Source organism: Ovis aries, chromosome X, assembly GCF_016772045.2.
Source record: "Ovis aries strain OAR_USU_Benz2616 breed Rambouillet chromosome X, ARS-UI_Ramb_v3.0, whole genome shotgun sequence".
Classification (NCBI taxonomy): Eukaryota; Metazoa; Chordata; class Mammalia; order Artiodactyla; family Bovidae; genus Ovis; species Ovis aries.
Window position 1 is genome coordinate 50,928,587 of NC_056080.1, and position 15,746 is coordinate 50,944,332.

A 15,746-nucleotide genomic window follows, 5' to 3' on the forward strand; every position below is an offset into this window, starting at 1 on the left:
TAATTAAGGAAACAATCCCATTCACCACTGCAATGAAAAGAATAAAATACTTAGGAATAAATTTACATAAAGAAACAAAAGACCTGTATACAGAAAGCTATAAAAAAAAAAAACTGAAAAAGAAATCAACAATGACACAAATAGATGGAGAAATGTACCACGTTCTTGGATTGGAAGAATCAGTATAGTGAAAATGACTCTACTACCCAAAGCAATCTGTAGATTCGTCACAATCCAGATCGAACTACCAGAGGTATTTTCCACAGAACTAGAACAAATAATTTCACAGTTTGTATGGAAACACTGAAGACTCTGAATGCCCAAAGCAATCTTGAGAAGGAAGAATGGAACTGAAGGAATCAACCTTCCTGACTTCAGACTATACTACAAAGCTACAGTCATCAAGACAGTATGGTACTGGCACAAAGGCAGAAATATAGATCAATGGAACAAAATAGAGAACCCAGAGATAAATCCACACACCTATGCACACGTTCTCTTTGACAAAGGAGGCACAAATATACAATGGCGTAAACAAAGTCTCTTCAACACATGTTGCTGGGGAAGATGCTCAACTACGTGTAAAAGAATGAAACTGGAACACTTTCTAACACCATACACACAAAAAAGAACTTAAAATGGATTAAAGATCTAAATGTAAGACCAAAAACTATGAAACTCTTAGGAGGAAACCATAGGCAGAACACTCTCTGACATAAATCACAGGAAGATCCTCTATGACCCACCTCCCAGAGTAATGGAAATAAAAACACAAATAAACAAAAGGGACCAAATTTAACTTAAATGCTTTTGCACAATGAAGGAAACTATAAGCAAGGTGAAAAGACAGCCCTCAGAATGGGAGGAAATAATAGCAAATGAAACAACTGACAAAGAATGAATCTCCAAAATATACGAGCACCTCATGCGGCTCAATACCAGAAAAACAAACAACCCCCAAAAAAGTGGGCAAGAGATCTAAACAGACATGTTTCCAAAGACATACAGATGGCTACCAAACACATGAAGAGATACTCAACGTCACTCATTATTAGAAAACTGCAAATCAAAACCACAGTGAGGTATCATCTCACACAGGTCAGAATGGCCGTCATCAAAAAGTCGACAAACAATAAATGCTGGAGATGGTGTGGAGAAAAGGGAACCTTCTTCCACCGTTGGTGTAAATGCAAACTGGTACAGCCACTATGGAGAACAGAGTAGAGATTCCTTAAAAAACTGGGAATAGGACTGCCACACGACCCAGCAATCTCACTGCTGGGCATACACCTCAAGGAAACCAGAAGCGAAACAGGCACATGTACCCCAATGTTCACAGCACCACTATTTACAATAGCTAGGACAGGGAAGGAACCTAGATGTCCATTGGCAGATGAATGGATAAGGAAGTTGTGGTGCATATACACAATGGAATGTTCATTTCAGTTCAGTTGCTCAGTCGTGTCCGACTCTTTGCGACCCCATGAATCGCAGCATGCCAGGCCTCCCTGTCCATCACCAACACCCAGAGTTCACTCAGACTCACTTCCATCGAGTCGGTGATGCCATCCAGCCATCTCATCCTCTGTTGTCCCCTTCTCCTCCTGCCCCCAATCCCTCCCAGCATCAGAGTCTTTTCCAATGAGTCCACTCTTCGCATGAGGTGGCCAAAGTACTGGAGTTTCAGCTTTAGCACCATTCCTTCCAAAGAAATCCCAGGGCTGATCTCCTTCAGAATGGATTGGTTGGATCTCCTTGCAGTCCCTGGGACTCTCAAGAGTCTTCTCCAACACCACAGTTCAAAAGCATCAATTCTTGGGCACTCAGCCTTCTTCACAGTCCAACTCTCACATCCATGCATGACCACAGGAAAAACCATAGCCTTGACTAGACGGACCTTAGTCGACAAAGTAATGTCTCTGCTTTTGAATATACTATCTAGGTTGGTCATAACTTTACTTCCAAGGAGCAAGCGTCTTTTAATTTCATGGCTGCAGTCACCATCTGCAGTGATTTTGGAGCCCAAAAAAATAGTCTGACACTGTTTCCACTGTTTCCCATCTATTTCCCATGAAGTGATGGGACCGGATGCCATGATCTTCGTTTTCTGAATGTTGAGCTTCAAGCCAACTTTTCACTCTCCACTTTCACTTTCATCAAGAGGCTTTTTAGTTCCTCTTCACTTTCTGCCATAAGGCTGGTGTCCTCTGCTTATCTGAGGTTATTGATATTTCTCCCGGCAACCTTGACTCCTGCTTGTGTTTCTTTCAGTCCAGCGTTTCTCATGATGTACTCTGCATATAAGTTAAATAAGCAGGATGACAATATACAGCCTTGACATACTCCTTTTCCTATTTGGAACCAGTCTGTTGTTCCATGTCCAGTTCTAACTGCTGCTTCCTGACCTGCATACAGATTTCTCCAGAGGCAGGTCAAGTGGTCTGGTATTCCCATCTCTCTCAGAATTTTCCACAGTTTATTGTGATCCACACAGTCAAAGGCTTTGGCATAGTCAATAAAGCAGAAGTAGATGTTTTCCTGGAACTCTCTTGCTTACTCAGCTATAAAAAGGAACGCATTTGAATCAGTGCTAATGAGGTGGATGAACCTGGAGCCTGTTATACAGAGAGAAGTAAGTCAGAAAGAGAAAGACAAATACTTATATTAATGCCTATATATGGAATTTAGAAAGACGGTAGCAACGATTCTACATGCAAGGAAGCAAAGGGGACAGAGACGTACAGAACATACTTTTCAACTCAGTGAAAGAAGGCGAGGGTGGGATGACTTGAGAGAATAGCAGTGAAACATATACATTACCATATGTAAAACAGATGACCAGTGCAAGTTCAATGCGTGAAGCAGGGCACCCAAAGCCGGTGCTCTGGGACAACCCAGAGGGATAGGGTGGAGAGGCAGGTGGGATGGGGGTTCAGGAGGGGAGGACACATGTATACCTGCGACCGATTCATGTTGATGTATGGCAAAAATCATCACAATATCATATAGTAACTATTCTCCAATTAAAATACATTAATGATTAAAAAAAAAAAAGAATCCACCTGCCAATGCAACAGGCAGGCGTTCAATCCCTAGTCCAGGAAGATTCCACGTGCCGCAGGGCAACTAAGACGGTGTGTCACAACTACTGAACCCACCTGCTCTGACTACTGAAGCCCTCGAGCCTAGAGTCCATGCTCCGCAACAAGAGAAGTCTCTGAAATGAGAGGCTTATGCACCGCCACTAGAGAGTAGTCCTCCTCCACAACGAGAGAAAGCCCTCGTGCAGCAACAAAGACTCAGTGCACCCAACACTAAATAAATACATAAGAAGAAAGAAAACCGGGCCAATCATACTGTATGTTCATTTGAAAAATCCAGTGGTAGATACCAAAGTAGGTGCATCTCTCTATATCCTTTGAATGATCATTATCTTGGGTGAAGCTAACAAAAATTACATCACAGGCTATATTAAAATTTTAGATCAGCTTCCCAGGCACTGCTCTTTTCTAGAGAGCTACTTTTCTCAGAGAACTGTTACCTAGGAACTTTAGTCACCGGAACTGAGGCCTCCACCACATTCCAGGGCAGAAAGCAAAAGACAATAGGAAGACATGGTTCAAATCCTATGAGTTTATGAGTTGCCTGTGACCACTGGCTAGGATGAACTCACATCCCAGAGTCTCTTCACATTTCAGTAACTGAAACCTGTATTTCAACCACTTAGTTCAGTTCTTTAAGGCCACTGCTAGCCTCTTAAACAAACACTTGGTGTGAAACACTTGGAAAATGACCTTAACCCAATTCACTCCCAACCTCTTTTCACATGTCACAAGGAGTCTCTCACGATGATATTGCCCCACCTAGAAAGCCAATTCTCAGATAAAGAAAAAAATTCACACACACACACACACACCTTGTGAAGAAATACTGAGATTTTAGAAAGTGACTCACAACTAACCCATGGTTCATCGTTCTTTTCTCTCTTCTCCCCCCATCCACGCTGAGAAATGAATATTTGGCCATGCTGTCTGATTTGCCCACCAATTTGCTCATACCACACACAGGATGTTGTTACAAGCGAGCCTATACACAAGGCGTTGACACCAGCCAGCCCTACTGAAGTCGGGTACCTGGGGGCAGGGAGGTGGCTGGGGCAATAAATTCATCATCTCATTTCCTTCATCACCCTACCCCATTTCATTCCCTGCAGTCACTTGGCCCAAACGAATAACGATCTCGCACCAAATCTATGCTTAAAGCACCACCGCCTCAAGTTTCCTTCGTTATCTCATGTGGCTTCTGAGGCCAGGGAACAGATTTTACTTGAGATGAGTAAAGCTAGAGAGACAGCACGTTGGCCAGAGATTCTGTTTGGGAGGTGACGTCTCTCAGTGTACTCTTTATGACCCCATGGACCAAGGCTCCTCTGTCCAGGGGATTCTCCAGGCGAGAATACTGGAGTGGGTTGCCATGCTCTCCTCCAGGGAACCTTCCCGACCCAGGCATTGAACCCAGGTGTCCCAATTCCCCTGCATTGCAGACAGATTCTCTACCGCTAAGCCCCCGGGAAACCCATGATGAACCTAGACAGCATATTAAAAAGCAGAGACATCACTTTGGTGACAGAGGTCTGCAGAGTCAAAAATATGGTTTTTCCAGTAGTCGTGTACAGATGTGTCAGTTGGATCATTAAGAAGGCTGAGTGATGCTTTCGAATTGTGGTGCTAGAGAGATGACCCTTTAGAATCCCTCAGGCAGTAAGGAGAACAACTCGGCCAATCCTAAAGAAAATGAATACTGGATACTCTGAATACTCACTGGAAGGACTGATGCTGAAGCTGCAATACTTTGGCCACCTGATGAGAATAGCTGACTCATTGGAAAACACTCTAATGCTGGAAAAGATCGAAGGCAGGAGGAAAAGGGGGAGACAGAGGGTGAGATGGTTGTGTTAGCATCACCAACACAATGGACATTACTTTGATCAAACTCAGGGAGATAAAAAATATAAAACGAAAAGAAAAAAAAAATAAAAACAAACTCGGAGATAGTGTAGGACAGAGGAGCCTGGCGTGCTGCAGTCCAAGGGCTCGTTAATAGTCAGACAGGACTGAGCGACTGAACAACCACCACCACCACCACCCTACCTTTGAGCTTCCCTAAGGTGCCACAGCCTCACTCGCAGCAGAGCTAAGAAGCTGTGTCTGTCAGTGGTAAAGGCTGAGACTCAATGTCTTCACACTCTCAGCAGCCCCTGCTTAGGGTTGATGGCGGGTCCTTGGAACACTCATCACTCCCTCCCAGAGCTCAGACCATAGAGCCTTCTCACAACAGTAATGGAGCACCCTACCCTGGTACAGAATTGGGAGTTGGAGCTGTTTACCCCTCTCAGTGTGTTTTCTCCCTTTACATTCACTTCCACATTTCTTCCTTGAGTCACCGAATCCAAGTCCACTCACCCCCAACTGGTTCCTGCAACAAGCGGCACCTGCCTCTCCAGCACATCTCTAGCACCACATGCACAGGGTGGGTGCATGTACCCCCTGCGCGGTGTATCTTCTTTCTCCTTTCTCTTCGGAATCTGTCGACTCCCAGACATCACAAAAAGGGCTCCAGATCGATCGCCCACAAAGGGGGCCCCCGGTGCTGCAGGGGAGGCTGTGACTCTCATTCACAGCCTGGGTCAAAGCAGGACTGTGTTATAAGCGCCACAAGCTGCCCCACTGCATCATGGGAGCCAAAACAGCAAAGGTCTGAAAGTCCTAACACAGACATTTCCGTGGATAGAACACCAGTGTCTTCCTTGGGACCTGTGAGCTGTTGTTTGGTTTGGGCCTATAGCGTCAGTGACCTTTTTCACAATGCTTGCAGGCTTAGCCAGCCTTCCTTCAGGACCTCTCTACTCCCCACAGCCCCCCACCTACTGTATCAAAGATATTACTTCTGACTTCAGTGCGCCCATTGGGTTTTCACCTGGCAGGGATGCCAATGGAACTTTTTTACGCTGAAACCTCAAGATACCTGAGGAGAACGAGTGTTCAGAAAGTCCAGTTTTCAATTATAATAGAAAAACTGCCTATGTAACAATGAAGATACAACAGATTAAAATACTAATAAAATGTTATTTGGAAATTAGCTAGAATGTCACACTTAGGAGAAAAAAACTTAGTATGTGGCCTATTGCCTTCCAGGTTTTGTTCTCTGCATTTAAGAAAATTACGAGATGGGGGAGGTAATGTCTTCATGATATCGTATCTGTGGTTCTATCTGTTTATCACTATGGTTATGCTACTTTCCATAGTGATGAGGGTGCTGTACTAATGTCGGTCAAAGAAACATTGTTTAGACCTCGGTATGGACCAGGAACTGTTCTCTGTGATGTGTGCATGTTGACATGACACCCCATGGTCTTTCACGCACCTAGGAGACACTGTGTTCAATCCATACACAGATCCATAGTGATGTTTCCTGTGGATGGAGAGGTTGATCTGCCTTTGGACCCAGAGTACACCAGACACTGCACTGTATTGCAGATTGGGGGTCTGATACCACACCTGGCTGTTTCTCTCTGGCCTGGGCACCAATCTGACTCAGCTCTTGCCAGCTAGGTGACTTTGTGCACATTCATTCACCCATTAACGTCTACGTGTCTCTGCTCCTCAGCTGCCCAAAGGGATGACAGCAGTAAAAATGCTAACCTCACAGTGTTGCTGTGAGTACTCCAAGACTTCATTATGTGTTTATGTACGGAGAGCTAAGCACGGTCCAGAAGGGGAGCTCTTCTTCTTGTGTCTCTTCACTTCTGTTTCCGCCTGTACTAGTATCCCCCTGTCCCTGCCCCCACGCTTTCACCTCCCCCACCCCTACTCTGCTCTCTCTCCCTGTGCCCCTGTCCTCAGACTCTCCATCCCAAAACACAGCTGAACATCTTCTCACGATTTATCTCAGAAAATACCATCACCCTTGGATTAAACAATCATGAATATTAGCAGAAAAAATAAGAAACACAATAAACGGGCAATGTTAAAACGACACAAGAAATAAAGCATTGCTGATGAAAGTCTGACTACTAATATTTTCATATTTTCATCAGATTCAGATCTTCAGAATTTGATATATGAGAATTAGACTTGATAAAACAATGGCAGAAAAATTAATGCAATGTGGTTCCTTAAATAAGACCTAATGAAGTGGGGGCACATGGTGTGTTCACGGGTTGAGAAATTCAATATAATTAGGATGTCAGTAGTCCCCATACAGATCCATCAAGTTCATACAATTCCAGTCAGAAATTCCAGCAGGACTTTTTTTGTACATATAGACTAATTGATGACAAAATTTCTGTGGTAAGGCAAATGAACGAGAATAGCCAAATGATTCTGAAAAACAACGTCAGAGGATTAACACTAACCTGAAATTTACTTTGCACCTTCAACCAAATGTTGTAAGCAACTAAGTGTCTATGAAGGGACGAATGGATAAAGAAAACGTGGTGACACTGGTCAGAACGGCCACCATCAAAAAGTCTACAAACAACAAATATGACCCAGCAATTCCACTGCTGGCAGACACCCCGAGGTAACAGACACATGTACCCCAACGTTCACTGCAGCACTGTTTACAATAGCTAGGACATGGAAGCAACCGAGATGTCCATTGGCAGATGAGCGGATGAGGAAGCTGTGGTACATATACAATGGAATATTACTCAAGTATAAAAAGGAACGCGCTTGAGTCAGTTCTAATGAGGTGGATGAACCTGGAGCCTATTATACAGAGTGAAGTAAGTCAGAAAGAAAAAGAGAAATACTGTATATTAACGCATATATATGGAATTTAGAAAGACGGAACCAATGATCCTACATGCAGGGCAGCAAAGGAGACATAGACGTAAAGAACAGACTCTGGGACTCAGTGGGAGGACTCGGTGGGAGGATTTGAGGGAATAGCATTGAAACATGTACATTACCATATGTAAAACAGATGACCAATGTTAAGTTCCATGCATGTCGCAGGGCACCCAAAGCCAGTACTCTGGGACAACCCCGAGGGATAGGGTAGGGAGGGAGGTGGGAGGGGGGGTTCAGGATGGGGGACACGTGAATCCCTATGGCCGATTCATGTTGATGTATGACAAAAACATCACAATATTGTAAAATAATTATCCTCCAATTAAAATAAACTAATTTAAAAAGAGGAAATGCGGTGATATATACAATGGAATATTATTCAGTCACAAAGAAGAAAATTATGCCTTTGCAACAACATGAATGGACTTCAAAGGCTTTATGCTAGGCGGAAAAAGTGAAAGAGAGAAAGACATGTATTGTATGTTCTCATTTACATGCAGAATCTAAAAAGTCAAACTTACAGAAATTTCTAAGAGTTTGGAATGGTGGTTTCCAGGGCCTGGGGAAAATGTTGAATACAGGGTACAAACTTACAGGTATGAGATGAATAAGTTACGCGGATCCAATGTATAGCATGGTGAGTATAATGAACAAAACTGTATAATACAGTGTAAGCTTAGAGGGTAGATCTGAGATGTTATTTCCTCAACATTTTTAAAAAAGGATTATGTGAGGGGATGAGAGTGCCAACCCTGTCGTGGCCAAATATGTGTGTATCAAATCATCACATTGGCATCTTAAACTTACAGCTTATATGTCAATAATACCTCAAAAAGGTGGAAAAATAAGAGTCCTGAGTGTTTCCAGTGGGAGAGCCCTCAAGCTATATTCTGTGTCCCTCTGACATCTCCCCACCATTCTTGAACTTTCCCTTATTACTGACATGACAAGGTGAACCAGGCTCATTTATCCTTTCCTTCCCCAGCCTGGGAGCCCATCATTTAGTGGAGAAAGGTGTTCAGAAGCTAGGATCTGGGGACTGGTGTCATTATCGCCATTGGAATGTGGCTGTTTCCAGTAACTTGGGAATATATGTGTGTACACAATCACACACACAAACACAGAGACACACATCTATAGTTATACATCAGTCTAGCCACATATGCACACCGATCGAATACAAGAAGTTTGCATGGAGACCTTTAATTCCTAGAATTCCTAGGAATTTGTTCTAGTTTACTTCCTTTCCACACTGGAAATTCCCTTTTCCAAAAATGACAGACGTGGCTCTCAGCATTCTTATGTATTTGCTGAGTTGATGAATCCCAATGCAGATAAGTGAGCCTTCCTCCACAAAAGGTCCTCTTCACAATCTATGCAGAACCATCCCTTGCCCGTGACTTCCACACCTCACTCAAGCTTGAATCCAAGAAGCAGTTAGCCTCCTTCCCACCCAATCGCCAGGGATATCCTTCTTTCCACCTTGGGCTCTGACTCTCCAGGCAGGGATGCCCCTTACACATACACATGCCTTGCCTGGCAACACCTAATGGCTTTAGGACTGACTTGTTCAGGCACCAAAAAGGGAAGGGAAAGAAAGGGTAGGGACAGGAATAGGTGAATATGTCCTAATACAGTCAGCCAATCAACGTGAACTGGGCCAAACCCAAGCAATGTGATGAAGCCAGTCTTTTTGTTTTCCCCCTCACTGTCCTCCAACTTCCCTTCCTGCCTCTGTCCTTTGCCCCAGTTCCTTTTTCTTCTTAAGTCCTGCCCTCCATCAAGAGTGATTCCCACAGTATAACTGATCTCTGCTGCTTGGCTGACATTCAGCGTGACATCCCTGCAGACAGGACACTCACACTCTCTCTCACTCATCATGGATCAGAGGCTTCACTCCTAATTTCAGGGATAGGTAGGAGAGAAGGTGCAGGGCACATGTTGGAGCCTTCAGTCCTTCATCTGTGAAATGCGGATGATCACAAATTGTGGGAGACACGGAGACAGCAGCAACCAGACCCCTTTCAATGGGTGCTACATGCCAAACCCCGTGCATCACAGGACTCCTTGACATTCAGGAGCACGCCAAGTAGGTTTCCATGCCAGGACAGTTGCATCCGTTGTTCCTTCTGCCTGGAATGCTCTTCCCTTAGATAACCCCACAGCCTGCTCCCTCACTTCCTCCAGATCTCTGCTTACTTGCCATCTTTCAGGGAGACTTTCCCTCATTGCCTTATATAAAATAATAACATCATACCTACATATACCCTTTCCCCTGATCTAACATTACCTTTCCTCATAGTGCCTGCCACCCCTGATTGATTTACTGACCACCAAGTCTATGAAAGGAGAGACGTGGTCACTTCTGTCCTGTCACAAACTCCTCCAATAGTGCTCAGGTATATGGCAGGTGCTCAGAAAACATTTGTGGAAGGACATTCTGGAGCCAGGCAACACACACTGCTAACATGCACAGGTACCCTACAAGACGCGCACTGACCCACTGTAATAATTAGGATGCATACTGAGATTCCAGGAGACAACTGATACGCTCAACAACACACAGTCAGCATGTGAGGTTCAAGGCCTCGGAATCATTCTGCCAGCTTCCAAACCCTCAGTTCCCGGACAGAGACCTCACAGCCAAGAACATAAGAGGTTTTATTTCTGACACAGAGACTCCAGACAGCTCAGATAGATACCCAGAGACACCAAAAAGAACTCACTGAATCTCTGCACAGAGAGCACACAACTCGTCTCAGACCCTCAAACACAACTGAGACCATAACCATACACACTGTGACAAAGACCCTCCAAACAGACCAAAGTCTTCCAGACAGAAACAAATGAGAGCTGCACAGATACTTTACATCATGGAGACTGACTCCCAAACCACTCGACACTTCCCAATCTAATACAAAAACCCGAAACAGAAAGACAGAATTTTTAATAACTCAAGAACATCCTATAACCTTTAGATAAGTCCCCAGACAGATGGAAAACCTGCACCCTGTGCACAGATCCCCAAGCGGCTGATAGTTAACACCTTTACATGAACCCATCCTTAAAGCAGCTCAGAGACATCACAACATGGGACCCTGAATCAAAAACTCAGAGCTCTCACAGTCTGGGGTGCACACGCCTACACAGAGATCTCACACCCAGAGAAAGCTCCAAAAATGCACACCCCGGAATACAGGCACACGCATCCTAGGGGCTCTGTACTATGCCTCGCAAAATCCACTCAGATCAAATATTCCATCACTCACAACTCCGCCCAAAGGCTCAAGGAGATCAAATGTACCCAAACAGCACCTGTGTCGTCACACGTAGCAATACACAACCCCAAGCTGCCAGATACACTTTACTCTCCAGGGAGAGACACCAAACTCAGAGACCTCTCCCTGGACAAGAATTGCATGCATTTGTGCAAATGACCGTGCGTGGCCACACGATACAGACTGAGCGAGAGCTAAACAAGACTGAAACGCCGTCAGCATGCTCCTCCAGCGACAGCGCCAAACCTCGCCACTAACCAGGGCAGCTTATTCGACCCCTTCGGGAAAAGCAGTAAAACTCAGAGAAAAATTGTATGCTCTGAAAAGCCGCGCACGGCAACGCAGGCGCACGCGTACACACAGGCCTGTGGGCCTCAGTTCCAGCTCTGCGATCCCAGTGCCCGTACCAGCCAGCCAGCCAAATCGAAGGGGGCCGACCAAGGAAAGCCGGAGTCGCGGGATTTCCGAGCCTATTCGCGTCCCGGAAGAGCTGAGTCCGGCAAGCACGCGGCGACCAATCAATGCCCAGAACGCTTCCTGACGCCATACCCGCAACCGGCAGCCTGTCTCGCTCCGTAGCCATCCCCCTTGGGTGAAACCGTGTAGAAACCAAGGGGTGAGGTTGGAAAAGAGACGAAAAAAGTTGCAGCTTAATACCGGTGTCCACTCAGACTCGAATGCCACGGGAAGACGGAATGGAGCGAATGGGTATGGACCCATGGCGCCACGAGTGCCTCCGCTGGGAAGTGTGGTCGACCCCCGACGCGGTGTAAAGGGGCTCAGCGTTGTCACACGCCCTCTCCCAATGGTACCTTCCAGAGTGGGTGGTCTTACCGCTACCCCTCAGTGGTACATTCCAGGACAAAAGTGTTTCATCTCGCGCGCCCCTTGGTGGTGAGACTGAAGAACAGCCGATCTAGATGCCGGTGGCCCATTAGAGGATGATCCTCCTCCACGGGTGGAACGGCAAAGTTAGGATGAAAACCCCGCCGATTGCTGCTGTCTTGGACCCAGAAAAAAGTCTTCGTAAACTGAAGATTACTTCTCTGTAGGAGCCACTATCGTAACAGGAAGCATTGAAACCATTTTCTCTGTACTTGTTTGTGTTTTCCTGTTTAGTTACAGAATCGGTTTCATCAGGAGAGCCAGCCACGGTCCGGAGAAAGCTTCCGACTGGGATCTGAAGGCCTGGCATGGGGAAGGCCTCTGTCGTGGACTGCGAGAAATACTGAAAAAGACAACAGGACATTCCATTCTGTTAGGAAAGGGGTGAGCTCCAAGGGGACCCAAGGATACCGCGCAGATGAAATAAAGACCACCGCTTTCTCACCATCTTGTCATCCCTGAATATGTTCCCTAGCAGAATCCACAGCCTGTCTAGCTATGCCTCTCTCAACAAGTTCAAATTTGTTTATTCATTCCGTCATTCTTTCATTCTCTCCACAGTTTGTATCAAGCACAACTATGTGTGTTAGGAAAGAGAAAATCAACTTTGGCTTCATGAAACTTATATTGTGTTGGGGTCATACAGCCCCAAAAGATAAGTAATTTTCAGGTGTTCATAACTGCTGTGATTAACATTAAACCGGGATAGTGAAATAGGAGGGATGATACCTAGAAAGAGTGGTCAGGGAAGTTCTTTCTAAGATTGTGACATTTGAGTAAAAGCCTAGAGGAGATGGCCTATCTGGGAGAAAATTATCCCAGACAGAGTTAGGGCCAGTTGAAAAACTGGGGCTTGGAGCTCAGTGTGCTGCTGCTGCTAAATCGCTTTAATCGTGTCCGACTCTGTGCGACCCCATAGATGGCAGCCTACCAGGCTCCTCTGTCCCTGGGATTCTCCAGGCAAGAATACTGGAGTGGGTTGCCATTTCCTTCTCCAGGAACTCAGTGTAGTGTGTATGACAAGAGTGAGGAGGCCTGTGTGCCTGTCACAGCATAATGGTGGGAGAGCCAGGAGATCTGATGAGAGAGGTAATGAGGGTCAGGTCCCATAGGGCTTTCTGGCCAGAGGGGGTACTTTGACTTGAGCCACAGGAGGTTTCTTACCAGAGGAACCCCTAGGCTTCTCTCAGAGAGCCAGATCACACAGTGATTTTTGAGGAGCTCTTGATTTACACCAGAAAAACCACAGGCCATCTGCAATTGAACATGCCTTTCCTGGAATCCCCTACACTCAAGGAGAATCCCCCCTACTGCTCCCAGTGAACATCCGTGTCAATCGAAGATACCCTCAGGAGAGACAAAGCCAAGGAACCTCTTGGTGTGAGTGAGGTCACACTGAGTCTTGCAAAGGCACAGAGGGATGATATAACAAGCTCAGAGATGGCAGAGAAAAAGACAAATATAGAGCATTAGACAGGGACAGAGAGACTATTTCTGGCAGCAAACTGTCCCCACTTAGTTAGCACCCACCTACAGGCCCCCAGCCCTGCTACTGGATGATGTACAGTCCATTTTCTCTATAGGAGAATAAAAGCCTCTCCCCAGGGACTGTCTCTAGGGAATGACTCAGTTGCCCATGGCCTGGGCTTTAATCATGCTCCCTTAACACACATCCGGGGCCTCTGCCTATCATGATAAGGACATGTACCAGTCATAGCGAGGCTCATCTGTATATAGGGTCCCTCACAATTTCTCCAGCCCAGCTTTCCCTCCTGCTGATCTCAGTGCCAATGACTGCTTTATTGGGGGAAGAGAGGCAGGGATCTCTGCATTTGTGGTGGAGCCTTGTGCAAATTGGCGAATGTGAGGTTTCTCCCCAGCTACTTGGAGGCTCACCTCTGTGACTTTTAGCACCACCTCTCCAGGGAATATTAAGATTACATTCCATACACCAGGTAAGAAGTTGTGTGTGTGATGGGGAGACACAGAGACATATCCTGACAGTGAGTCAGTCACAGGGTCCTTGTGGCCCTGTGCAAACGCCCCCCTACATTCTACCTGGCCAGGGTCGTGCTGAGTCTTCCCTGGCTCCACCAAGGAACCCAAGCTTACATCTGGTTCCTCCCGTCATCATGAGCTGAGACCTCCTATCTGCAGTGGGCCTTGAGCTCCCTTCTGCAAATGCTGCCCTCCTTGTTGTAGGTTGGGCAGATTCACTGAGTGAGAGTGTGTACACGGTTTTTGTCACAGGACCCCTATCATGGGTGGTACTCATGTCAGCAAGTATTGTGCTTAACAGGATTATTACCATGGGCTCCTGTAAACTGCACATGACTTACCCTTTCTGAGGATGGCACCCCAAGCTTTTATCTCTGTAGGGAGGCATGGTAGAAATCATAGCAAATGTGAAATCACAGGTCTACTTCTAAGACCCGTGAGAGTGGGGTCCATCCAGCCTTCCTCTTAAGACTATTGTCATATGCAGATACATGAACAGCTCAGAGGCCCAACCCTCTTGACAAAGACCCCCTAAATAGTTCAGAGACTTCATGCCCTGGGACAGATATCTGGAATCACCTCAGAGACTGCTCATCCTAGACTCCCACGCAAAACGGCTTTAATAGTTCACACCTGAGGACACAGACCCCAGCCAGCTCAGAAATTCCATCTGTAGACTCAGAAAAATTAGGATCCCTAAGACAAACAGCATCGCTCACAGCCAGTCCTACAGGGTTAAATTGTAACCACTGTGGTTGCTGAATGACAGTGCATCCTGAGCGATTCAGGATGAAAAACAGGATGAGGCCCTCTGTGCTTTGGACAAGCTGACCTTTATTTAGTTACACGCCTACCTCAGGAAAAGGTTCAGTGACCCCAGATTCTTGATTTACTTGTGATATCTGATCTCTGTGTTTCACAGGAATCTTTTACCAATATCCACACTTGACTGCATGTATTTCATAGCCAAAAATCATACTGACTTCTCTGCTGCCTCCTCAGAGCAGTTTCCTCAGAGCTAACAGAGTAACTGTGTCCCAGGCTATAGTCCCCAGAAGACCCTGAATTCAACTCAAGCTCACAACGCTTCTGTTGTATGCTTTTCTTTAAGTGGACACTACTCTAGCTAACAGCACCCCATTAGCTCTGAGGCTTCACACTTCTCCCCCACCACCCACAGGCTGCACCCTGGGACACAGAGCCCCAAATCTTCGCCTCTGGGCTTCTGTGTGGGCAGTGGCAGTGGGTTTCTGTTCAGTCACCCCAAGAGAGTGACGCGTCCAGTCTTGAGGTCCCTGCAACCTGCATTCACCAGCATGCCATCCTGAGGAATGCAAGTTCATTCCAGGGGTGGGGACTGCCTTAGAGCTGAGGGGTTCTGAAACTGATTTCCCATGTCTGGGTCCTGAGAATGGACCTACACACTCTAGTCACCTCTCATCGTGGTGACTTTGTATCCTGCCCATTTGGAGGTTTAGAGTGCATACCGGATCCACAGAACAAGCCCTGGGGAACTTGTCCTCTCTGTCATCTCTCAGCACCCACTGTGGGATCCTGAATTCTGAAGATAGGAGAGGTCTTCCCCTCACTGTGGCTATGACATCTCCCTTACATGCCTCTAATCATCTGTCATTTTCCAAAGTCCCTCTCCTGGTAACAGCTGCCACAAGTCCTCTCTCTCCCCAAATCCCCACCTCTCCCCTCATCTTCCACCAGGCCCTCCCTCCCACCC

The 15,746-nt window shown here is 46.1% G+C and overlaps 1 long non-coding RNA gene across 1 annotated transcript; it reads left to right on the plus strand.

The window, feature by feature from the left end:
• Nucleotides 1-11,658: 11,658 nt before the first annotated feature.
• Nucleotides 11,659-12,463, plus strand: LOC105605462 (uncharacterized). The gene is made up of 2 exons (XR_001025180.4): nucleotides 11,659-11,839; nucleotides 12,251-12,463. It is a non-coding gene; the product is annotated as an uncharacterized LOC105605462 (long non-coding RNA).
• The last annotated feature ends 3,283 nt before the right edge of the window (nucleotides 12,464-15,746 follow it).